The 26,746-nt window shown below is 40.9% G+C and overlaps 1 protein-coding gene and 1 non-coding gene across 2 annotated transcripts in view; one reads left to right on the plus strand and one right to left on the minus strand.

Annotated features, from left to right (window-relative positions):
• The window catches only part of LOC114006288 (catenin alpha-2-like), a gene marked incomplete at its 3' end in the record, with an annotated part of 514,130 nt that overhangs the window by 154,403 nt on the left and 332,981 nt on the right, over positions 1–26,746 (plus strand). The window lies entirely within an intron of this gene.
• On the minus strand, positions 25,442–25,543 carry LOC114006295 (U6 spliceosomal RNA). Its single transcript, XR_003548034.1, has one exon. It is a non-coding gene; the product is annotated as a U6 spliceosomal RNA (small nuclear RNA).

The raw sequence follows: 26,746 nt of genomic DNA on the forward strand, positions 1-26,746 counted from the left end.
ACACACACACACACACGTGCCCAGCGTGAGTTTTAAGCCACCGGGTCCAGGACGTGGACCACAGTCGACTACATGGAAGTCCAGCGACACAGCCATTACGTTAACTGCTGGTCCCTTAAAGAGAGATTTTTGCTGTAGGACATGAGCACTCACCTGAGACAGAGAGACAGGAAGACACAGAGAGATAGAAAACAAGAAATCACTCCCCCTTCAGGGGATGGCCACACCACAGTCCCTTCTCCTCTATTCTCCTCTCAGGATCTTTGGCATACATGCACACACACCCAGTGTGAGTTTTAAGCCATTGGTCCAGGACTTGAACTGTGGTCAGCTATGTGGGATTCCAGCAATGTAACCATTATGCCATCTGCTGGTCCCAAGAGTTTTTTCAATAGAAGTTCTGTAACCAGAGGCCCTGAGTGGATCCCTCACCTCCCATTCTTGCTTTTCTTTTCCTAGTTCCCAAAACCTCTGTCTAGCCTCTTTTTATTTCTGGAATCTGAAAACACCTACCAGAAAATTAACCCATTTGGATAAAATGGACCATCCCTGTGTTAGACACTCTGAAAGTTTCCAAGTGCCACAGTCGTAAGCAGGCTTTCGGAGCTCACACTGCAGTGGGCAGAGGCATGTGCACATACACTGATGTGTTCGAGCACCCAGTTATACCGGGGGTTGAGGTCTCATTTCTCAGGCTGACTAGTGTCCCACCATGTGCCTGGACCGCAGTTTTCCATCTATTCATAACGTGTGCTGCCGAGATGTACAATGATCGAATGTAAATGATAAATCACAAAATTAAAAATAAATAAATGAAATAAAAAGTAATGGTGGACACCAGACCCTATCAGTTTTGCAGGCAATAAGGTGATGGGGACGTGGTGATAAGAAAGAGCAGAAGAGAGCTGCAGTCATCGATCCCTTACCAAGGGCCATAGCTCAGTGCAAGCTCCAGCCGCCCGGACCCCACCCCCAGTGGCAGTGTCGGCATCACGTCAGACCATGCAGCCTCAGTAATCCCTGAGGAACCTGCTGTATGATCTTGGCTGCGGTGGGCCTGCTGGCACTGTGTATTGCAGGTTTGCAATTTTATTACTCCTCTATTTCCCAAATGGGGATTTTATACTTTATTCCTTTATTTGTTCTGACACAAGATTGGCAGTACATGATTTTAAAACTCCTTATTTGAGGAACTCCTCAATGTTGAGGATAAATGGTTGTCTTTAAGGAAGCATTTGAATATAGCATCACATTTCAAAAACGTACCCCTGCTGCCATTGCCGTTCCACTGATGTTCCATGGCTTAGCTGCCTCATCTCCTAATCTGACTCATGTAAAAGTAAAAGCATTTCTAGGGCCATCTCTTATTTATTTATTTATTTATTGAGAGGTTTTCGCTATAGGGCGCGTGCGCTCGCCAGACAGACAGAGAGAGAAAGAGAGACAGAAAGCGAGAGATCACCCCCCAGGGGGGATGGTCACGCCACAATCCCTTCTCCTCCATTCTCCGCTCGGGTTCTTGGGTACGCACGCACACGCGCCTGGCGTGAGTTCTAAGCCACCGGGTCCGGGACGCGAACCGCGGTCAACTACGTGGGAATCCAGCAACATACCATTACGCTAACTGCTGATTCCCTCTAGGGCCATCTCTGTAGCCTGGTGCTTAAGGCAGCCAGATCCCAAACGGTCCACTGTGCAGTTCTAGTCCCAGATCTGCAGGCTTGAGAAATACACCGAGGGGGTATGTGCACCCAAAATTACAAAGGAGGGAGAGATGGAGAAAGAGTTGCTGTGCAACCATTCCCCATGGTGGGGGGCTGCTTTCTCCTTTCCCTCTTTCTCTGACTCTTCAGTGAGTATATATACTCTCTGGGGGGTGGAGAGAAGAGATGTATCCCATGTGAGAGCCAGGAAATTTACTCAGTAATATTGCTCTTAAAAACAGACTTTAATATTTTGCCCATTTCCAAGAAAAGTTCTTGGGACCAGCAGTTAGTATAATGGCTATGTTGATGTGTAGCCAACCATGGTTTGAGTCCTGGACCCAGTGGCTTAAACTCATGCTGGGCGTGTGTGTGTGTGTGTGTGTGTGTGTGTGTGTGTGTGCCCAAGATCCCAAGAGGAGAACGAAGGAGAAGGTATTGTGGCATGGCCATCACCCGCCAGGGGGTGATTTCTCGGTTTCTGTCTCTCTGTCTCTGTCTTTCTGGCGAGCGCATGCGCCCTATAGCAAAAACCTCTTAATAAAAAAAAGAGAGGGGGGGGGAGAGAGAGAGAGAGAGAGGGAGAGAGAGAAAAGATCTACTTAAAGAAAATAACAAGGTTTTTTATCAATCACTTGATTTTCAGAATTTTTGAAACTTTTTTGGTATTTAAATGTCAGCAATCAGTAATGTGATTGAGAGGCTACACTACATGATGTGTTAACTATTAAAAGAAAAATATTTTCAGGTGGTAGGTGCCGAGTTGACTTTGTCTTGGCATACGAGGCTCTAGCAACAGCAACAAGGTATTTGTTGTCGGCATTTGCAGAAAATTTAGTTATGGAGCAATGGCGTTTGATATACTTCAGTAGCTGCTCATCAGCCACTGGGATTTTCAAACCCATGATCAGTCCGTGAAGCCCCTAGATTCTAGCCCACACCATCTCTCCAGTTTCCCTTCCTTCTGCACTGCCCTGTGGGTTCCTTCCTGAACTCTTTACAGGGCTCAGACACTGTACTCACTGCCGCTCCTTTCTGTACCTTTGGAGTGCTCATTGCTCTCTGGAATATTCTTGTCCTGCTCACTTTTCACATGGGAAATTCCTGGATTCCTTTTAAGACAATAGGAATGCCACCCTGTGGGGGAGACCATCCAGACCCCACCCTCTACCTCCATGCACCCCAGTGGAACGTAGGTGACTTAGGGGTAAGGACCTTGCCTTATTTTTGCTAGGGCTGTACATCCCCGCAAAGAGGCACTTGAACACACTCTTGCCCAGTACAGATCAAATGGGACAGAAACAGTTCTTTCCAAGAACTCCTGAGCCAGGACTCTTCCTGTAACAAAGGGCTGGGCTGGCAGAGGTGAGCCTCCAGCCAGGATCTGCTGGCAAAATCAGTGAGAAATAACCTGAAGGTTAGAGTCAACCATGCTGGCACCCATGGGTGGCCATGGACGTGTGTCATGTAGAGAGGCTCTCAAAGGGCCAGCTGACAGCATCAGGTTGGGAGCCAGATGTGGACAATAGCAAAACCCAGGATCTAGGATATGGAGGAGGGCTTTTAAAACAAACCTTGGGCACATGACTCTGCAGCAGCAAGCAGGTCAGGTGATGAGCTGGGTGACAAGTAACTAGTCTGCAGGCTTTGCAGAAGTCTGTACGGAAAGCTGCCTCCCCATAACCTCCTTCTTTTAAATCAATGAAGGTAGTACCCATCACGGGGTGACATTCAGTAACTACCCTCGGTTTTTCACATGTGTGGGTGGAGGTGACTGCTGTGATGGCTCCCTGTAGAAGGAGGAATGTGTCTGAGAAATGGCTCACCCCATTTTCGTAGAGTGTCTGCTCACTCTCTGTAACTGCATGAAAAGCGTAATGTCAGGAAGGGGAAGTAGGAAGGAGCCAGAGTGAGAGGAAGGCCTGTCAGAGGCTTGCTTCCGAGTGACAGTGTCCTCAGATGAACAGAGATCATGGCTGTGCCTTTGTACCCGACCCCAGCTACTCTGGAGGGTGTGGTCACCAAGGCCACCTGTAGCTGCAGAGGTGCAGTTTTGCTGGTAGTGTCCACTGAAAACGTCCTGCCTGCCCGTAACATTGCAGGTCTGGAAGAAGCATGGGACATTTGCTTCACATCGTGAGATGTTTTTCTCGTGATTAGACTGGGGTTATGGGTTTTTGTAAGGAAGACCACAGATGGATCTCAGTCACTATAAAATGACATTTGGCTTTATATGAATAGCTGGTTACAGATAGGAATATCTATATATCTATATATAGAGAGAGATATATAGATATGTGTATAAAGGGTCTTACGAAATTCTTGGAAAATGCATATTATGAAAAAAACTGCATGGATTTAAAAAATGTTTGCACGAAAATGAAATTATACTCTAACCCTGTTTTTCAACTAACTTTTCGAAGCCCCCTCAAGTGGATGTGGGGACTCTTTCCATGCTGTATTAACTGAGAGAGTCCAGAAGGAACAGGCATGTCTGGCACCCAGAACTTGTTTCCAAATACCGTTCTCCAGTAAAAGGAACCAGGGCTCCTTGGAGAAATGAATGATTCTAGGTTTGAACCAGAAATATACAAGAACCTAGAGCATCTTATAGTACATGAAACACCATGATGGAGACAGATGTCGGAAGGACACAATTGAAATGTACTGATTGAAAAATCTCCCTGTGGTCAAAGCTGGGCAATTTAAGCAGAAAAGAGAGTAAAATTGGATGGTAGCCCAGAGTATAAAATAAGCATCTGTAAGTGCATACTGATATAAGTACGAGATTGAATAAATAAATAAATGAGAAAGAATAGGACATTTCTTATGAAGAATAACTTCTAATTTAGGTAGCATAAATCCCCAGTCCTTAAGCAATAGTGAGTTCCTCTAAAGAGTACAGTATGGGGGAACCAGCAGTTAGCGTGATGGCTATGTCGCTGGACTCCCACGTAGTTGACCACGGTTTGCATCCTGGACCCGGTGGCTTAAAACTCACGCTGGGCGCGTGTGCGTGCGTGCCCAAGATCCCGAGAGGAGAATGGAGGAGAAGGGATTGTGGCGTGACCATCCCCCCGGGGGGTGATTTCTCACTTTCTGTCTCTATGTCTCTCTCTGCCTGTCTGGTGAGCACACGCGCCCTATAGCGAAAACCTCTCCAAAAAAAGAGTACAGTATGGGAGGTGGGAGTAGCTTTCCAGTGGAGGAACCTTCCAGATACTACCTCAGCCACGTGACAAATTGGTGTCTATAGGAATAAGCTGTTCGGGTAGTTTATGCCGTAAGAACGGCACTTCACATCCATGGTGGTCTTCTCAAAAACCTCTAATCTCAGTCTAATTATAAGAATCATTAGAGAAATCTTAAATAATTGGGATTCTACTTTTCAAAACTCAAAAGTCATCAAAAGCAAGGAAAGTCTGAGAAACTATCATTAGCCCAGAGAAGTCTAAGAAGGCATGAGGACAAAATATAATGTGGTATTCTGGATAGAGTCCTGGAATTGAGAAGGACATTAGGAAAAAAGTGGAGAAAATTGGGGTGAAGATTTTTTATTTAGAACAAACAAGTCAACAAGAAAACAACCAAAAACAAGGTTGGATTTTTTTTTTTTTTAGAATGGCAGACTTAGCCTACCCTGGTGGCTTAGTCTGTAGCTTTCTGAACTGCAGTGCTGGAAGCCAAATGCCAAGCACAGTCACATTGTGCTTGGGTTGACCTGAAAACATGCTGGATGATGACCCCAAGATCATGAAGAGCTAGAGGGCTGGACAAGGGGTCATGGGGATGAGACCCTGTTAACGATCTCTTTCTTTCTATCTGCTCAGATCTGTTCAGATGGACCCGGTGGCTTAAAACTCACGCTGGGCGCGTGTGCGTGCGTGCCCAAGATCCCGAGAGGAGAATGGAGGAGAAGGGATTGTGGCGTGACCATCCCCCCGGGGGGTGATTTCTCACTTTCTGTCTCTATGTCTCTCTCTGCCTGTCTGGTGAGCACACGCGCCCTATAGCGAAAACCTCTCCAAAAAAAGAGTACAGTATGGGAGGTGGGAGTAGCTTTCCAGTGGAGGAACCTTCCAGATACTACCTCAGCCACGTGACAAATTGGTGTCTATAGGAATAAGCTGTTCGGGTAGTTTATGCCGTAAGAACGGCACTTCACATCCATGGTGGTCTTCTCAAAAACCTCTAATCTCAGTCTAATTATAAGAATCATTAGAGAAATCTTAAATAATTGGGATTCTACTTTTCAAAACTCAAAAGTCATCAAAAGCAAGGAAAGTCTGAGAAACTATCATTAGCCCAGAGAAGTCTAAGAAGGCATGAGGACAAAATATAATGTGGTATTCTGGATAGAGTCCTGGAATTGAGAAGGACATTAGGAAAAAAGTGGAGAAAATTGGGGTAAAGATTTTTTATTTAGAACAAACAAGTCAACAAGAAAACAACCAAAAACAAGGTTGGATTTTTTTTTTTTTTAGAATGGCAGACTTAGCCTACCCTGGTGGCTTAGTCTGTAGCTTTCTGAACTGCAGTGCTGGAAGCCAAATGCCAAGCACAGTCACATTGTGCTTGGGTTGACCTGAAAACATGCTGGATGATGACCCCAAGATCATGAAGAGCTAGAGGGCTGGACAAGGGGTCATGGGGATGAGACCCTGTTAACGATCTCTTTCTTTCTATCTGCTCAGATCTGTTCAGAATGTATACACATGCTCTCATGAATAAACTAAACTTGGAGGAAAAAAGAAGAAATGGCATCTTTACTAGTGTTCAGTATAAATCTGAAGACTGATTCTAAATCAAGCTTTAAGAAAGGATTAGTGATTCAGTAGCCAGAAATTCTTTAATTGTCCTAAATTTCCTCTTTTGTTTATAAATACTCTTACATTTACTTCCCTTTTATAAGTTGCTAAAAGTTTTCAGTCCTTCTATACCGATGAACTAAACATTGAAAACACTGTATATGGGGGCCAGCAAGTGGCATGGTAGTTAAAGGTGCTGGACTCCCACATGGCTGACCACGGTTCAAATCTCGGACCTGGTGGCTTGCTTTTTCACTTCCTCTCTCTCTCTCTGTCTCTCTCCGATCATACTAGAAGATAATAATGATAATAATAATAAAGTTAAATAAAATAATTCTTTTAAAAAAAAGAAAAGAAAATACCATATACATAAAAGACCTGACCTGTTGAGATAAAGTAAGGGTTTTTAAAATGAAGGGAAAATAATTTATTTAATGATCTTTTAAATTGTGATGAAAATGTAGATCTTTGATAAATGGCATTTTAAAACATCTCTCCTAGCAAAAACTTTCAACCCGCTTATAATGATTTAAAAACAATTATTTTGCCATTGATCTACTAGGGATATTTTAATGTTTAACGAACACACCCCTCACACACACCCCTCATTTCAGTTGATTTCAGTGTAGGCATAGTTCAACCCAGACATATTTCTATTTGGATATCTAGTCATCAGGGTGACTCAGAAATCTATACACGTTCTCATGGCTCAGCCGTCCCCTTGAGCCCTGAAATCTCTCCTTCTAGTCTCCCAGGTGTATGGACAAGTGGGGATGAGTGTGTGAGGATGACCACGATGAATTTTAGTGGCTAGCTCTGTAGGGGATACTCCCACTCATAGGTAAAACTGAAATACACTGCCTTGAATAATGGAATCTAATTTTTAAGAAAGCATTATCCTTGCTGAGAATGGCATCTCTTTTTAACTACCTACTAGTTCTGTATCTCACTGATTGTCTAAAAGCTAGGACTAACATTAGAGTTTAATAAATACTGTTGCAAAATCATCTTAAGCGATGTTTATTGTTTTGAAATAAATAAGCTATTTAGGACGTGATTGTAAGAGATAAATGTTCATGACTCTATCAAGCATTTTTTTTGTTGTCACAGTGAAAAGCCTGGGTTGTTTCAGAACTAATCATGGCTTGTTAGCTATTATCTGTAAATATACTGTTTTGAACCTTGTGTATGTGCTTGACATTTTCTGATTATGTGGAGGAATTTGTGCTCATCCATCTCATGTGCAGCTGTGAGGAGTGCATTTCCTGAGAAGTGTGCTAAGGCTCTCCTTATAGACGTGAGCATGTACACCTAGAAAGGCATGTAGTCGTGAAGGGCTTTGATCTGTGCCTTAGGGAAGACAACCGTGAGCCAGACTGATCAGTTCTGTGTTTCTAGACTCTTGAAGAGTCCCTCCCACCTCACTCTATCCATTTTCTCCTCTTTTCTTTCCAGTAAATGCTGATGAGAATATCAGTCTGAAATAACAAAAGCCTGAAACTTGCATGGATTCATCATAAGTCTGATAACCATTGCCGAATTACATAGATCTATCTTTTCCGTGTTCTTTCCAGATTCAATATAGTGACTGGGAAAATGATTAAAGTTGTTAGAATATAGACCTTTAGTCTTAAGTAATTCCTGTCAACTATTGAAGACAACCATGTAAAGAAAATTCGATGCATGTATGCATTCTATAAATAATGTTCTTATGCTCTCAATTCAGTTTTTCATAATTGACAATGAATGGATAACAAGGAACATTAGGTTGAAATACACATAAAATGACTGGGAGATTAATTTCATCATATTTTACTTCACTTCAGACTTTACAATAAAAATTATTAAGGCTTTGACAAACACTGAACTAATCTGTCTCGGGCTTATTCTGAATAGTATCTCCACAATTTGACTTAAATCAGTTGTGAAAGAATTCTCGAGCCATATGGAAGAACTTGCTCTTGCTCACTCTTGCTCTTGGCTCCCCATCCGCTTTCCCTTTTACCCACCTCTCTCTCCCTTCCTGTTTTCTTTTCTTTTCTTTTCTTTTCTTTTCTTTTCTTTTCTTTTCTTTTCTTTTCTTTTCTTTTCTTTTCTTTTCTTTTCTTTTCTTTTTTTTTAACCACAGGGTACATTTGCTTGTCAGAGAGAGACAGAGACAATGAGTGAGAAAGTGAGAAATCACCCCCATGAGGATAGCCATGCTGTAGTCCTTTCTCCATTTTTCTCCTGGGATTCTGGGTATGCACACATACATGCCCAGTGTGATTTTCAAGCTTCCGGGTCTGGGACTCAAACTGCAGTCAGCCATGTGCCTTAACCACCACACCATCTGCTGCCATTCTGCTTCCTGTTTTCTGTACTGTACTGTACTTTCCATGCACTACTTTTCAGGGGAGCTCCCAGAATATGTTGTAATTTGACTTTTTCATAGTAGATGTGAGAGAAGCTCCAGGCAAGCATGAGAGAGAGAGAGATAGATAGATAGATAGATAGATAGAGAGAGAGAGAGAGAGAGAGAGAGATTATTCTCTGATTTCTGGGGAAAGGATAGACAGTCTTAAACAGAAGCAAGAAAGAGATTTGGGGATTCAGCTAGATATGAAAATAGCTATATTCATTAAGTAGAGCTATACAAACAGCTGTAAATTTGGATAATAAGCAAGGAAAGAAATTTGAATTTCATTAGGCTTTTTCCCTCTACAGTTAGCAAATATCTCACCTTCTAAAATTACTTCAATTGTGATTCACCCACAATAAGCATGTAATTAAAATTGAAGAATGTTTACCAGGTGAGGGAAGTTGATGAAAGGAGCCTGGAGAAAGGTTTAGAAAATGTGAAAAGAAGAGCAACTCGGGGGGGGGGGGCACTACAAATTATTAGATAGTTCAGGAAAGGTAATGTGAAAGGATTTCAGTCCAGTAGATGTTGCTGGTTCAGGACTAGATGAGAAGCTGAGTCGTCAGAACATTTTTGGTAACGGGCATGAATGACTTAATTAAATCCAGATTGAATGGGAAACCTGTCATGCTTTGACTTCTGCATGACTCTGGGATGGTCATGGCTGGACATACCGTCTGTGCACTCATGTCGCTTCTACTCTGGAAGAGGAGATAGAACAAAAGCATGGCTAGCGTCAGTGATGGTGTGAGGCATAGTGTGCTGTGGAGCAGTTCTGTATATGTATGTGTGTAGGTAAGGGAAGGAATTTCTGCTCCATCCTGGGCATAGGGCTAGCAATATGGCCCTTATTTTTGCTTCAGGCATCAGGTTTACAAACAATTAGATTAGAGCATAATTTTGCTGTTACATGAGAGCATAGGAAGAGGCCCCAGTTCCTTCTAGATGTGTCATGGAAGGTGTATACAAGTAATAGAAATAAGGTCAAGAAGAATTGGCAAGGGTCTGCACATTGACATATTGGAGAAGACAATCCATAGTTCTTTGTAATAGAATATCAAAAAATAAGAAAGAATGGTAAGTAATTCAGTATTGCCATACACTAATATTGGTGTAGGAATATTATAAAATGAGGTAGAGAGGAGGTAATCAAGGACCACTTTCTTATAGAATACGGGCTCGGTTAGTACTAGGTGAATGTGTATGCAGAAAAAAAAATAAAGTTATACTTCAATTCCATTTTTCCATTAACTTTTAAAGTCCCTTTGTATTTGTCCAATGAATGAATAATGAAGGTAATAATGATAATTAGCAATTGAGAACTGGAAGACTATGGCTCTAACTAGTGTTAAATAAGATACTTAATATCACTCTTTAGAAAGGTATCAGTGTTTGTCTAACTGCAGGTGCCGACCATATTAGTGGGCTATAAAATCAACGTACCGAAGTCTGATGAACAATTAACAATCAAAGAGAAGACGGCATCTGAAGAAGTAGACAGTAAAACTTTTGTTTCAATTATGTAGATACACATCTGTGTGTCTGGTTGGGAATAAAATATGTAAAATGCATTTCTTATTGTCAGTGGGCGTCTAAGAGCCTTGAGAGTCACTGTGCTGGAAGCTTCAGTTTCTAGGATATGTTTGCATATTGGGAAGGAACTTAGAGAAACAGAGAAGAGGCCAAGAACTGGACACATTTGACTTTCTTGCTCCTGAGCCTGACCAAGACTCCTCTGTGTGAGGGCTAACACAATGACTATGGTAGCAGAGTTGACACCTTGCCTTCAGTTCCAAGGTGACAGTGGTGAATGCTACAGTACCTCCATGGTGTTGTGATAGAAGTAAATTGAGAGTAATGGATAGCTCAGTGTATTTGCCTTTTGCATATGGTTCACTGATGAGCTGTTTTCACCCACTCTGGGAACTTCAGAGTTTTTCTTTGGCTCTGTGGCAGGTTTGTGCACTTCTGGGCTTCTCAGACCCAGTCTGTATTCATTCCAGCCCATCTTGGAAGATTTGTTTGTATGTGTCTTGTAGGAGGGCATTTAACCATTTCTTTGATTTGATTAAATGGGAAAACAAATCTCTGATGAGAACTACTTCCTCTTTTTTCAAGCTTGCTAGTCAGAAAGTTAATCTCAGGAATCAATTCTTTTGCATTTTTTTCTCTTCAGTTTTTGCTATAGGGAGCATATACTTACTTGCCAGAGAAATATAGAAAGAGAAAAAGAAAGAGAAGGAAAGTGAGAAATCAGCCCCTCTGGGAGGGAGGGGGCGGGGAATGGTCATACTACAGTTCCTTCTCCATTCTCTTCAGGATTTGGGGCATGCATGCATTCAGGCTAGGCATATTTTCCCAGCCTCCAGGTCTGGGATTCAAATCATGCAGTTGGCAATGTGGGATCTAACTGCCTTAATCACCATGCTTACCTGGCTGGCCCAGGAATCAATTCTTTGAGCAGCATTTCGTAAAAGTCAAGTGACTCTCTTGTACAGTCTCCCCCAAATCTTCAGTTCTAATAAAATCTGCTCCGTATTTAGGTACAGGGACTCTATCAGAAGTAGTGATCCCATAACAAGGGCTTCAGGTGAGGCTTTTCAGAATAAAGGATGTATGGGACCAGCAGTTAGTATAATGGCTATGTTGCTGGACTCCCACATAGTCAACCATGGTTCGAGTCCCAGACCCAGTGGCTTAAACTCATGCTGGGCGCGTGTGCATGTGTGCCCAAGATCCCAAGAGGAGAATGGAGGGGAAGGGATTGTGGCATGGCCATCCCCCCTGGGGGGTGATTTCTTGTTTTCTGTCTCTCTGTCTCTCTCTGTCTTTCTGGCGAATGCATGTGCCCTATAGCAAGAAACTCTCAAAAAAAAAAAAAAAAAGAAGGGATGTATGATTTTGATTGTGATTTTGATTTATAAACCATAATTACCCTAGCCAGGGAGGGAGACAAGAGGTGGAGGAGTGAGAGGAGTGTTTTTGAGAAGAACCTAACTTATACCATCAGCTAAATGTCCTACCACGCCACTCTAATAGTAAAGCTGTTCCCAACTTCTTAAACTTGTCGTGTGCACATTTTACCAATTTGGGCATATTGTTTTTCTCAAAACCACCCTAGTAACAGTAAGTTGGTTAGTGTGTGTGTGTGCACACGTCGGCACACACTCATGTATGCGTCTGGAGTTCAGACCAGATGGGAAGGGAGTGGGAAATTAGCATGAACTAGAAAATGCAATGGGGGAGGTTTGAGGAACTTTCTGGAAGTCTAAGCAGGGCCGAATGGCAAACAACCTGTGTGACAGGAGACAAGAGCAACTCACTGAAGGATGGTGGGTAGGGACTCTACATGAGTTATATTTTAGAACCGTTGTTCTGGTGCTCGTGGGGCAGTTGTAGGCAGGGAGATCAAGTAACAAGATGACCGCTTAAGTAAACAACTTTCCAGAATGGTCATAAAAATATCATAGTAATAAAATCTTAAAATATTTCACAACTTTTATTCTGATTTTGGTAAGGATGTACAATCAAGCTTTTGAAGATCACCTTTCCCTGGGTCTTACCTCCTGTGCAAGTGCTTCTCTCCAGGGCCCTTTCTGTAGCCAGAAGCTTTATGAGCGACAGCCCTGGGAATGTACTGTAGCCTTACCTGTCTTTCGAGATCACCATCCACTCATGAGAGGGGCAAGCTTCACTTGTTTTTCCATTTTTAGAGGGATTTTTGCTATAGGGCATGTGGGCTCACTGGAGACACAGAGAGACAGAAAGAAAGAAATCACTACCCAGGGAGGAAGGCCAGGACACAGTCCCTTCTCCGTCATTCTCCTTGGGATCTTGGGTATGTGTGTACACGTGCCTGGCCAGGTTTGGGACTCAAATCGTGGTCAACTACATGGGAATCCACCATCATAACCATAATGCCATCTGCTGGTCCCACTTCACTTGTTTTTAAAGATACATTGGTTTGACAGAAAAGCCATGATGTATTTTCTATCTTTTTCTATGCAAAAATGTGTCATGACTTTTCTGATGACCCAATAGATGGACCCAGTCTATTGTTAGTGTGCACTGTTGACACTGCTGCTCAGCAGACTGAAGCCACTTGAGAGCTTGGGTTTGATTCCTGGCCTACCTAAGAGCCTGGTGGAGAGTCACACTGTGGCAGGAAGACCCTGTATTAAAAAGAAAGGAAAATAAACATATGCACATTTATATATATATATATATATATTTATATATATATATATAAATGTGCATATGAATATACACACACATATGTATACACATACATATACACACACACACACAGGAAAGCATGTGTGTGTCTTGGAACCAGGTTTCTTCCAATTCTAAAAGCCTATGGGTTCTTCGTAATTTCAGCAATCACTTTCTGTTTGTTGTAAGCAATTAAAACAAGTTAGCAAGGAGTGAAGCCGCTCACAGAGCTGTTTGAGATGTGCCATGGGGGAGTTGGCACACCTAACTAGGCTATGCCCCCTTTAGTAGTTCTCAGAACTAATATAAGCGTTATTTGTGGGGTGGTCACCATCTTGTAAGTCCTCAGTCATGTTCATCCTGCCGCCTGCCTGTAGAAGCCGATTTCCTGTGGTGTGTGACAAATCCGGTGGAACAGATCAAGTGCAGTTTCACTATTTGGGGCCTAGATATATCCTACCTGAATTGTAACACAAATTTAACCCTGTCTTTATAAACTTATGGCCTAGCTTCCTTCTTATAGCATGGCGTTTCACTGTTAAATCTTGCTTTCTGCTCTTGGTATTAAAATGAAAATCAACTATAGTGCATTTTGATAGTTAATTTTTTGTGCTTTAAATTATTTAGAAAATTTTCACAAAAGTAAATCCTGATCCAAACATACTTAGTAGGTTTATTTTTGGAGTCTATTGTTAGTTTATTTAGTGTTTGACCACATATTGTGAAGGTGTTAACATTATGATACTTGATGTCTTAAAAATATTTCTCAATATAGACATTTTGCTTAATGAGGGAAACATATTGTTCCTTAAGTAGCTTTGACACTGTGCCAAATCGTAAGTGTTATAATAGAGAATGATGAATTATTTGCATAATAGATTGAATATACATTTTCATAGAATAGATTTATTAAAAATAGAACATTCATGATTTCAAGTCATACTTGAGATGGTCTTATGGAAATTAGTTGATATTTTTGACCTAGGTTTTTCTTATTCCCAAAACACATTTTAAAAAATGACATTCTAAAATTGGTGAAGTTGCTTGAAAATGCAGTTGTCATTTACGGAATAGCTTAATTTTTCTCTAGAAAATTTTAATTAAAAATGAAAGCATGCATTTTATTTCATTTTTAATTTTATAGTAACTAATGTACATCTAATTGTAAATCCTTGTGGGGTACAATTTGGATTTTTAATGCATGTATATGGTATATGATAATCAAATCAAAGATATTATCATGGACATTGTTTTCAATGGAAAAACCACATTGTGATCTACACCTTTGATTTTACTTTAATTTCTGTTGGTGGTGTTGAGACATGCAAATAGGATTGGAAGTATCACTTTGTTTTACTCAGTTGTGGTATGCTGTTCCACAGCCCCTTGGCCCCATCTGCATACATTCTTGTGTCTGTTGTATTTATGCTTTTAAAGAATTAAATTTTTATAGTAACTTATGTACATCTAATTGTAAATCCTTGTGGGGTACAATTTGGATTTTTAATGCATGTATATGGTATATGATAATCAAATCAAAGATATTATCATGGACATTGTTTTCAATGGAAAAACCACATTGTGATCTACACCTTTGATTTTACTTTAATTTCTGTTGGTGGTGTTGAGACATGCAAATAGGATTGGAAGTATCACTTTGTTTTACTCAGTTGTGGTATGCTGTTCCACAGCCCCTTGGCCCCATCTGCATACATTCTTGTGTCTGTTGTATTTATGCTTTTAAAGAATTAATAACATTTGCTTTAAGAGTGTGGTCCAGGTTGAATTAATTTATGTACCATACAAGCAATTCCAGTGGCTCCTACCAGTTTTTCATTTCAGCCATGAATATCATATAATTTGTTATTAAGGTATTTTCTTCTGATGTAGAGGAAGCGGGGGAGCGGGAGAAGGCAGGAGGCCAGGGGGAAGTGGGAGCTGGAACCACTCTCCTGCCAGTTTTTCATTTCAGCCATGAATATCATGTAATTTGTTATTAAGGTATTTTCTTCTGATGTTTTTTTTTCTCCTGTAGCTTTTAGACAACGTATGATCTGCTTTTTTCCACCTTCAACAATTTCTTTATTCATTTAATCTCCTTCAAGGTGACAGTAACACGGCTATGTCTTAGATTTTTCATAAATTTTACTCTCACTTCATAGGCAGCAACTTTGTCCTCTTTCCTTCCTCTTCTCACTCCTGCTGCTCTTCCCCTTCAGGAAAACTTTCCAGAAACAACAGAACTCTGACTTTGGAGTAGCCATGCACTCCTTGAAGGACATGAAGAAAACCGATATAAACTGATCATTTTTCTCTATGCTGAAATCCCCACATTTGTTTCCAGTTGTACTGAGGATAAAGTTCCTGTTTTTGAGTTGGCCCTATGAGAGCCTTGTGACCAGTCCCCTTCCCATTGCTCCACTTTCACCCTAAGATAAATTTCTAGGAGTTGACTGTCTGAAGCTAATATATATGTAAACTCAGATATCTAATAGAGAATGTGAAATTATTTTCAGAAGCTATAGTACTAACTTATTCTCAAAACATTTGTCTGTGCAGTACAGTGAGGAGTACTTATTTCCAAACTAGTATTGCTACTCTTTCAGACTTTATGATCTTGGGCATATGTTGGCTATCTTGTCTGTGCAGTAGAGTGAGGAGTACTTATTTCCAAACTAGTGTTGCTACTCTTTCAGACTTTTTGATCTTGGGCATATGTTGGCTATCATTTTTTTATCATTAGAAGAACCTTGTTTGAGGTGACTGATTGTTTTCTTTTTAGTTCCTGAATATGTAATTCCTTGTCATTACAGCTCATAGCACTGCCCTCTGGAGGTGGTGCTATTTCTGGTAATTTAGAGGCCCGGGATGTATTGTCGCTATGGGGATGGAGCTGAGGTGGAGTAGAGGAAAAGTCAGCAACCTGAAAGGATGGGGTGGTTGATGGCTCAGACCCAAGCCTGGTCCCGTGATCAAGGCCAACACCAGAAGGTGGAGGAAAGAAGAGTGGGAGCCAGCTGCAGGCATCGATGTTCTTGATGGGTTGATCTCGGTGTCATGGCAGATGGTAGAAGGAGGAGAGGCTGCTGATGGAAAGTTCAGTGGGCATCTGTTTGTATGGGTATATTAATCACATTTCAAATTGTCTGTCTTTTATGTTTTGACATTGGGGCCTTGCCAATCCCGGAGAGACTGCTCCTTTTAGGACTAATTCCTGAAGATAGTAAACAATGTGCCTGGAAGCATGATTTTCATATGCCAGTCGCCAAACCAAAGCCCACTGCCTGTACACGGCAAGCACCTCCTTTATTTAAGGCTCACACACCATGTGGACATTTCCCCTGCCCTTCGTCATCCCAGGGCCAGATACTGGACAGGCAGGAATCAGCTCTATCGCTCAGAGCCTGCTGAAATTATTCAGACTATCCCGCCCTAAATTTGCTCTAACTTGCCCATCCTGTCTCACTCATTCCTTCCTGTGGGAAGTACAGTGAAGGATCTGGGTCACACTGTTCCTTCTCCACCTTCTTTTCTGACCTTGCTGCTTCTCCGCATGGCCCCGTGTGGCGTAGCAAGGCATGCCTCCTCCTCTCGGAAACTGTGAGTGATAGAACCTCTTTCAGTGTCACTCAGTCACCTCTGTGAATTAATACCAAGTTCATTTTTAAAATGATGGGGAATGGGGCAAGCAGGGAGGTGTGGTGGTTAGGGTGCTGGACCCCCGCATGACGATGGTTCTAGTCCTGGACATGGCAGCTTGCTTTCTCACTTTCCCTTTCTCACTCTGGTCATATTAAAAACTAAAAATAATGAATGAAAAAAGAAATCTTTTTAAAAAAATGAGGTAGCATTGGGGTAGCAACCTGACTAACCACAGGGAAGTCGGCAAGAAAATTAAATGAAACAAACTGCCATGCAGGTATTTTATACCCAGAAACACACATTAACATTAAACTTATCTATGTAAGACACACAAAACCAAAACAGGCTGTTTAAAACAGTAGGCGTGTGGTCCTACTTTAAAAACAAAACCAAAACCAAAAACAAAACCTTTCAGAATACATGGTGTGAGACATAGAAACAAATAGTTTGGCTTGAAATAAAAATACCAGCATGTTCAGAGCAAAACTTATGATAATTTTCTTTTTGTTTATATGTATTTTAAAAATATTTTCAAATTAAGGGCCGGCAGGTGACTTGGTGGTGAAGGGCACTAGACTCCCATATGGCTGACCACGGTTAGAGTTCTGGACCTGGCAGTTTGCTTTCTCACTTTCTCTCTCTCACTCTGTCCCTCTCTGGTCAAATTAAATAAATGCAGTTAAATAATTCTTAAAAAATATTTTCAAATTATTACGAATTGTTTTGTGTAATCCTCAGTCTAGCCTAAAAGTAATGTCACTTACCTATCTTTTGTCTCTTTGGTCATTAGAACTTGGGAGGACCAGCAATTGGTGAACTCCCATGTAGTCAACCACGGTTTGAGTCCCAGACCCAGTGGCTTAAACTCACATTCTCACTTTCCCTTTCTCACTCTGGTCATATTAAAAACTAAAAATAATGAATGAAAAAAGAAATCTTTTTAAAAAAATGAGGTAGCATTGGGGTAGCAACCTGACTAACCACAGGGAAGTCGGCAAGAAAATTAAATGAAACAAACTGCCATGCAGGTATTTTATACCCAGAAACACACATTAACATTAAACTTATCTATGTAAGACACACAAAACCAAAACAGGCTGTTTAAAACAGTAGGCGTGTGGTCCTACTTTAAAAACAAAACCAAAACCAAAAACAAAACCTTTCAGAATACATGGTGTGAGACATAGAAACAAATAGTTTGGCTTGAAATAAAAATACCAGCATGTTCAGAGCAAAACTTATGATAATTTTCTTTTTGTTTATATGTATTTTAAAAATATTTTCAAATTAAGGGCCGGCAGGTGACTTGGTGGTGAAGGGCACTAGACTCCCATATGGCTGACCACGGTTAGAGGTCTGGACCTGGCAGTTTGCTTTCTCACTTTCTCTCTCTCACTCTGTCCCTCTCTGGTCAAATTAAATAAATGCAGTTAAATAATTCTTAAAAAATATTTTCAAATTATTACGAATTGTTTTGTGTAATCCTCAGTCTAGCCTAAAAGTAATGTCACTTACCTATCTTTTGTCTCTTTGGTCATTAGAACTTGGGAGGACCAGCAATTGGTGAACTCCCATGTAGTCAACCACGGTTTGAGTCCCAGACCCAGTGGCTTAAACTCACACCATGCGCATGTACGTGCGTGCCCAAGATCCCGAGAGGAGAATAGAGGAGAAGGGATTGCAGCATGACCATGCCCCCTGGGGGGTGATTTCTTGCTTTCCATCTCTCTGTCTCTCTGTCTTTCTGGTGAGCGCACGCGCCCTATAGCAAAAACCTCTCCAAAAAAAAAAAGGAACTTGGTTGTGATGATGTTGTAGGTGCCATGCACACTAATTAAACAGTGCTGTGTGAGAAGATGGACCTCTTTCTACAACGATAAATACACACACACACACATATATGTATACATGTGTGTATATATATATGTATATGTGTGTGTGTGTGTGTGTGTGTGTGTGTGTGTGTATTGGATATGGCTGAGTTTGTGCTCTACCATGAGAATTATGTACAATGTACTATATGCATGAATAGACAACATAGTATAAATAACCTATAGTATATTTGGATACAATTTCCACTTCTTCCTCACTGAAAACTAGTTAAACTCATCAACGTTAAGACTGTCTTACTGAGTTCTTTTCTCCCAGATTGTAGGACCCTGTTTTATGTGTCCCATGGCCGTTACTATGCTTTTCTGCATTTGGTCAATGTCCAGAGTTTCTCTGGTGTACCTTCTCAGTGTTCTCTCCCAGAAAGTCATTCTGGAGGTTTTCTGTTCCACCCATATGCTATGCTCAGAATGGTGTCTGCCTTATGTGTTTGCCTTTATCTCTGTAGAATCAAAGAGCTGTCTCAAGTGTGTCATTCTGCATGCCATCTCTCTCCCAGCTGCATGCTCACTAGGGCCTGTGTCCCATTCATCCACCTGAGGGATATTTTACCTTCCTTTGTGTGCATAGGCTCACTCATACGTGGGGTCCAAGCTGCAATGGCTGGGACACCGTGCAGTGTCACCAAGCCACTGCATGGTTTCCAGACAGGACTCTATGCATTATGTGCTGAATAACCAGGGAGTTGTCACATAGCAAACCATTGTCATGTATGCATTGCAACCCTTTTAGATGGTAGGGAGTTGGTGGCATTTTTTCTTGAATGTTTGAGAAAACTTTTAAGTGGTTTTGTTCTCTAAATGTACAAGACATTATAACTCTCAAAGAACATGAGGGGATTTAGTAAACTGGGGTAATATTTGCAACATAATGAAGCTTAGGGCTCCCTAATGCCTCCTTCTTTTCACCTTGTATACTCTGCAAAGCAGAAAGAATAAATGGCTCAAATCTGAAAAGCTATAGTGCTATTTTTTTTTTTTAAGGGCCAAACCCCTTACTTCTTCATGTTTCTGGTTTTCCTGAAGCAGTGCCTCCACCCAGCTTTCCAGGTTAAAATCTCTTGATAAGAATAACAAGTCCATGAATTGTGACTTTTTTGGTGGGGACTTGGCTTATTTTATTAAGGACATATTTATCCTATATCTTTTGAATTATTCTGTGAAGGCAATTTACATATTTGTAATTCCCTACAATTCCTTCTTTCTTTCTTTCTTTCTTTCTTTCTTTCTTTCTTTCTTTCTTTCTTTCTTTCTTTCTTTCTTTTTTAATAGAGAGATTTTTTTGCTATAGAGCATGTGTGCTCACTGGAAGACAGAGAAAGAGAGACAGAAAGTGAGACACCCCCGCCTCCAGGGGGGATGGCCATGCCACAATTCCTTCTCCTCCATTCTCCTCTCAGGATCTTGGACACACATGCACACGCACCTAGTGTGAGTTTAAAGCTACCAGGTTCGGGACTCGAACCATGGTCAAATATATGGGAGTCCAGTGACATAACCATTACACCATCTTCTGGTCCCTCCCCTACAGTTTTCATGTTTAGCTGGCTATGCAGTTAAGGATATATATTTCTTGATTAAAATAGCTACAGTGGTTTTGAATGCATATATTTTTCTTTTAAATTCAAATCTCTAGAGTAAGGTTAATTTAGTTCATTCCAATAAAAAATTTTAAGATCTCTTTATTAAAGAAAAAATTAGAATAATTATCATTATTTATAAAATACCGCTTAATATAAAAGGAACTCCAAAGAAATTATGATTGCTTCATAAAATTGGAAATAAAAAGCATTTAAAAATTCATGAGTATAAAATAAAATATGCCTCAATAAAAATTGTGTGCATAACCAACTTATGTTTTAGAACAGAACTTTACCTCTAAATGCACCTCCAAACCAGAAAACTCTAATTAAAGAAAATATTCCCCAAAGTAATGATAAATATAGTTTCTCAATTTTTGAACTGATGAGCATTAACAGTGTGTCTAATACCATGCTTTTAGTTCATTGTTTACGTCTGTTGGTGAATCTTCAGATCTGTGGTTCCCGTGATGGTAGGTGCAGTGTAAAAAACAACTCATATGGGGCCAGCCCTGCACCCTAGTGGTTGGAGGATCCGGATCCCATCTGGCTGGCCATGGTTCGAGTCCCTAGAGGCTTGAAGAACATGATAGGTATATGTGCATGCATGCCTAAAATCCCAACAGGATAGTGAAATGGAAGAGAAGGGATTGTGGCATGATCATGCCCCATTGGGAGTGCTTTATCCTTCTCTCTGTCTCTCTCCAATAAGGACGTATACCGTGTCAATTAAAAAAACGAAAAAGAGAAAAGAAAGATAATTCATGTGGCCTATGACATGGCACTAGAGCTATGTTAAGGATTATTATTTTGCATATGACTAGGATTTCTCAACAGGATGGCTGTTGGCTTTTTGTTGTGTGGGACTTTAAAATTGCATGACATTAAACAGCCCTGGCTCTGCAGAATTCCAATATAATTAGTACATCCAAAATGGCTTCTCTTAAATATCATGTGGTTCACACAACCCCAGCTTGAAATCCACTGGGACAGAGTAGGGATCAGCAAATTTTTTCTGTAAAGAGCCAGATAATATTTTCAGCTTAATGGGTCATACCATTTCTGTTACATCTGCTCAGTTCTGCTGTAGTAACATAAAAGCATCCACAGACAATATGAAAAAGAGTAGCTGTAGTTCACCCGTTGTAGGTATTATATAGTAGGGCACCCCTGTACAATGCTGGAGACCATGTGGAAAAGCTCCAGGTTTCCATCTGGGTCTACTTCAACAGGCCAGCTTGTGCCTACAGGTATGCTTGTGATCCTGGCTGGCTGCCAGGCTGGGAACTTGGAGGAAGACTGTGGCGTAAAAGTCTTGTCAAGGGTGTCTGTTTTTCTTTTTCAAAATGAATAAATAAACTTTAAAAAAGAGAAAATGAAGAAGAGTAGCTGTGTTCCAATTGATTTATTTTAAATTTTTTTAAATTAAAAATTTGACATAGGGCACATATGCTCACCAGAGAGAGAGACAGAGAAACTGTGAGAAAGAAAGTGAGAAGTCACCCTCCAGGGACGATGACCATGCCACAGCCCCTTCTCCATTCTCCTCTTGGGATTTTGGTATGTGCCCACATGTGCCTGGTGTGATTTTTCAAGCCACCTGGTCCAGGACTCAAACTACAGTTGGCCATATGGGAGTCCACTGCCTTAACCATCATGCCATCTGCTGGCTCCTAAAACTTTACTTTCAAAATCAGGTGCTGCACAGGTTTAGATTGTGGGCTGAAGTTTGCCCATCCCTTCCTATGTGCTGCAAGTCCACCAATTTGGACACAGGAATTCTTTTTGAAAAATAACTAGTAGGATTATGTAAGTTAGGAGTTTTGGACTGCAAATTATATGAAGTTATATCTACGAAAGATAGGGTAGTTTCAGTTTGGGCTGATCAAATCTATTATTTTCATAAGAAGCCAAAATACATTCCATCTTTCTACTTGGATATCCTCAACAGTTGCCATTATCTTCTCGTTGTCACCGGCAGATGTAACAGTGCCACACCCAATTATAATAGTACGCAGGGAAGAATAGCATGTCTGTCTACTCTAGAAACACCTTTCCCAAAGTCTTCAGCTGACTTGTCTCCGATCTCATTGAACTAAGAAGTGGAAAAGGAGAAAGAGTCCTCACGTTTGGTTCAAAATTTTTCTTGGGCTGGAAAGAGAATCAGCCTTAACCCAAACTTATGGATACCCAGTACTTGAATGAATGGTGATTATTTATAAGGAAGAGCAGGGGGCTTTGATGAGAGAGTAAAGGATCAAGAGGTCTGTGAGACATAGTATTTTTCATGTTAATTTTATTGTGCTTTACATGTAACACTGCTTCCATGTTATTTGAGTCTGTTCCTTTCTCTAGTTTCCAAACTAGTCAAAGGGAGCATTTCATTCATGCCCGTCTTTAGTCAGAGGAGAGGGAGGCGTCCTGGGACCACATTCTGCCCATTGCTTACAGGTAATCTCTCTCTACTTTGAAGAACCAGTGCCGAGCCTGTGACCTCCTGGTATGAGGCCAGTAATACCAATGTATGAAAGACAGTATTTAAACTACAAATATTACTTGGTAATTTTTTTCCTTAGGTTTTGGCCATAGGGCATGGGTGGTCACTGGAGAGAGACAGAGACGGAGAGAGAGAAAATGAGAAATTACCTTCTGGGGTGATGGCCACATTGCAATCCCTTCTCATCCGATCTCCTCCTGAGATTTTTGGGTACACATGCACACGTACCCAGTGTGATTTTCAAGCTGTCAGGTCCAGGACTTGAACTTTGATCAGGAGTGTGGGAATTTAATATCATAACTACCATTCTACCTGCTAGACTTTATTTGGTAGTTTTCTTTCTCTTTTTTGAGAGATTTTTGCTGAAGGGCGCATATGCTCACCAAAAAGACAGAGAGCGACGGAGAGACAGAAAGCGAGAAATCACTCCCCGAGGGGGATGACCATGCCGCAATCCCTTCTCCTCCATTTTCCTCTCGGTATCTTGAGCACACACGCACATGCGCCCAACATGAGTTTAAGCCATTGGGTCAGGGACTCAGACTGCAGTCGACTACATGGGCATCCAGCGACGTAGTCGTTATGCCAACTGCTGGTCCTGGATTTTGTAATTTTTAAGAAAACTCTGAAATAAGCCACAGATAAATGTAATTAGCAGGTCATCTGGTTTGTATTATATGAATTGAAAATAATTTGTTCAAGCATGGTCTCACTGAAATGCAATAATTATTTCAGCGCTAACAGGTCTATAGAAGATCGGCTAGTTTTCTCAAGCTTGTAAAGTCACTGCCTGTAATTTCAGATGAAGCAGGTGATCTGTCAGAATCATGAGGGTGACTGCACAGTAAAGATGTAACTAGAAACAGGTTTTCCACATTGCATCCCCCCTGCAGCGAACTGCTTGCTCAGAAGACCTTAGCTTTGGGAGTGGGGATGGCTCTGATTTGAGTTGTAATTTTTTTCCCCAGAACTCTTCCTGAGTTTGAGCCCTTGAAACTGCCCATGTTGCTGTTGAAAAGAACATGGCAGTGACTTTTGAAGAGTGACACTGTAATATTTTGTGGTTCAGAAGACCTTGATTTGTATCTCCCTCACATGAATTTACAATAGTTTGGAAAATGGCCACTTCTTTTATACTAATCACTTACTTCTGTGTTTATTCCAACATTAAATTCACAGTCCTGTCCTCAAGGATTTCCACATTCTGCAGTGAAAGATGCAGCTGAATGAACAATTGAAATAGTGTGTACTGGTTTGCATCCCTGGCCCAGTCACCTCATGCGTCCTAAGCGTGTATCACAGTATGACCAGAGTCTGTGGAGGGTCTTCCTCCCTCTCCCTCTCACTCCCCTTTTTCTCACATGTGTGTGCATCTACTCTGTCATGAATACAGAAAAAAAAAGTGTGATTTATTTATGGCACACTAGAGGGAAGCAGAAGGGGCTTTGAGAACAGTCTGCATCTGAGCAGGTCAGAAAATGTTGCGTGAATTAAGTCTGAAAGAATAACTGAGAAAAAGTCAATTAAAGAAAGCAGAAGTGAAGCCCTCACAGAAGGAGAGACTAAACAAAAAATGCCTAGAGAGCCGGCAGTTTCTTAAGTCTGGAGTTTATACAGATTTAAGATGCGGTGTGGTTGAGCATTGAGTAATGAGTCTGCCCTGGAGGACAGTTCATTCAAATGAACTTTATCCTGGGCAGTTGGGGTCCTCGGAGCCTTTTTAACAGGAAAGTGTCATGATATAACTTACATGCTGGGAAAACCACCATGGCTGCAGAATAGAGGAGGAACGGGGTTGGAGGGACGGAAGGCAGCACGACCCACCAAATTGCTATTTCAATATTCTGAGGAAGAAATGGGAAGAGCTTTGATTACGGCAGCGGAGAAGAAGAAATAAATGAAGCAATGATTGTGAAATATGTGGAGATAGAATCTATTAGATTTCATGAGCTTTTTACTGTGGGAGGTAAAGAAAGAAAAGGAATAAAAGACTCCTGCAGTTCTGATGAGGTTTGACAAATGGTTTTTCTATTCATTGACACTTGACTATAGGAGTTGGATCAATGTTGGGAGAAAGATGAGTTTGCCTTGAGACAAGTGGATTTTGAAGTGCTTCAAAACCTAGTAAATGGCTGTGTATAACAGGAGGCTGGAACCCAGGCAGTTCTGAGCTGGAGACATAAATTTGAGAGTTTTCCACATGAAGTGACACTGACAGGAAAGATACCACTCAGTGTTTGTATAGAGAGCAGAGAGACAGGACAGTTAAGAATCTTCAGGGTAGAAATGCACAGGTCATAGGCAGAGGAAAAGAGGCCACAAAGAGTACTTAAAATAAGATTCTGAGAGGGTAGAGGAAGACTAGGAGAGTGAAGTTCTTAAAACAAAGGAAAGGACCGCATTGTCATTCAAGCTGCTGCGAGGTCAAATAAGAACTGAAAAGGGGCCATAGGATATTGTAAGATAATATATTTATTATTATTTTTTATTTAGGTAAGGAATGTGTGATCTTTGCATAAGATACGCATACACGTAGAGTGGAAATACATTTATTTAAGTATTATTTAAGAATCACTATAAATCTCACCACCTAGCATTAATCACTGTTCAAATTTTGATATATATCTTTCCAGCCTGTTTCTATATGCAAATATATTCTCCATATCTGGGTATATGTCTATATATAACAAAATGAGTTCATACTTTAAAAATATGGGATGGTGTATGAATTTTCTTGTCATCCTTATCCAGAGACCATGATCATCTTTGCATCTTTCTAATTTTAGTATATAAGCTGACAGATCGTTTGGTGTCCATTGAATTAAGCAATAAGGAGATGGCTTGTAAGATTCTAAGGCTAATTTCAGTGGAATGGCAAGGGCAGAAGCCAGATTGTTGTGGGATGGAGAATGAGTAGGTAGTGAGGAAACGGAACAGGCATTATAGACTACCCTTTCAAGAAGCTAGGCTGTGAGGAAAAGGGAAATATGGAATGTCAAAAGGGAGCAGGATGGAGAGGGATTTATTTCTGTATTTTAGTTTTTTAGTTGGATAGGACTTCCTACTGACTGGAAAGAGCTTGGAAGGGATTGGGGATACAGAGGAGAGGGCATGAGGGCATGATTGATAGAATAAGGCCCTAGGAGTCAAGCAGGAGTAGGGTGTAAGAGAGAAGAAACAAACCCTATTGTCCAATAAGGCAGCTGGGAAGGAGGTAAGGGTGGGAACAAATGCTGGTAAATTTGCAGATGTGTCAACTGAGGTGATTCTTGTCACCTCAAAATGAAGATGGCTGATACCCAAGTGAATTGAGTTATTTGATGAAGAGTTTTGGAAGTAACATGAAACAAGGGCTGCCATCTTAGATTAGAGCCATTATGTGTTCACTTGCTTCCTGTAAGTGGTACCCAGAGATGGATTAGAAAGATGTCAGAAAGGTCTGGTCTTCTCCAACGAAGGGCAAGGTCAGAACTGATCTCCAGGTGTTAAGTATCAGAAAAATCATGAAGCATTTTTCTATGCAAAAACTGATGACCCAATACTTTAGTTACTTTAAATAATATATTAAAGATTTATCATCTACATATTTTTATGAAGCTTTATGAAGCTGTGTTTTTCTTTTTTTTTCTTAGCCTATTCTTCCCCTGAGAATTACTACTTGTGAAGTATTGAAAATGTTTTGCGGTATTATAAGTTGGAAAAATCATGGATTTGGAACAGATTTGATTGATTTCATTAACATGGAAAAACGACACAATGTTCTTGAGCTTTAGTTCCCTTATTTGTAAAATTGGGGTACTATTAGGTTGTTGGAAAAGTCACGATGCATTTTTACATAGAAAAACATAGGAAAAAATAGGTCATGACTTTTCCAATGACCCTATACATCTTCTTGACCTCACAACAAGGTGAAGATGGTATAAAGTAATATATGTAAAGTCCCTGAGCAGTAACTGCACTGCGTGAGCATGTGGCATGTGTTGGAGCCCCCCCCCCCATTATGCTCGTGTA

This window comes from Tupaia chinensis, unplaced genomic scaffold (assembly GCF_000334495.1).
Source record: "Tupaia chinensis unplaced genomic scaffold, TupChi_1.0 Scaffold146837_1, whole genome shotgun sequence".
NCBI classification, from domain to species: domain Eukaryota; kingdom Metazoa; phylum Chordata; class Mammalia; order Scandentia; family Tupaiidae; genus Tupaia; species Tupaia belangeri.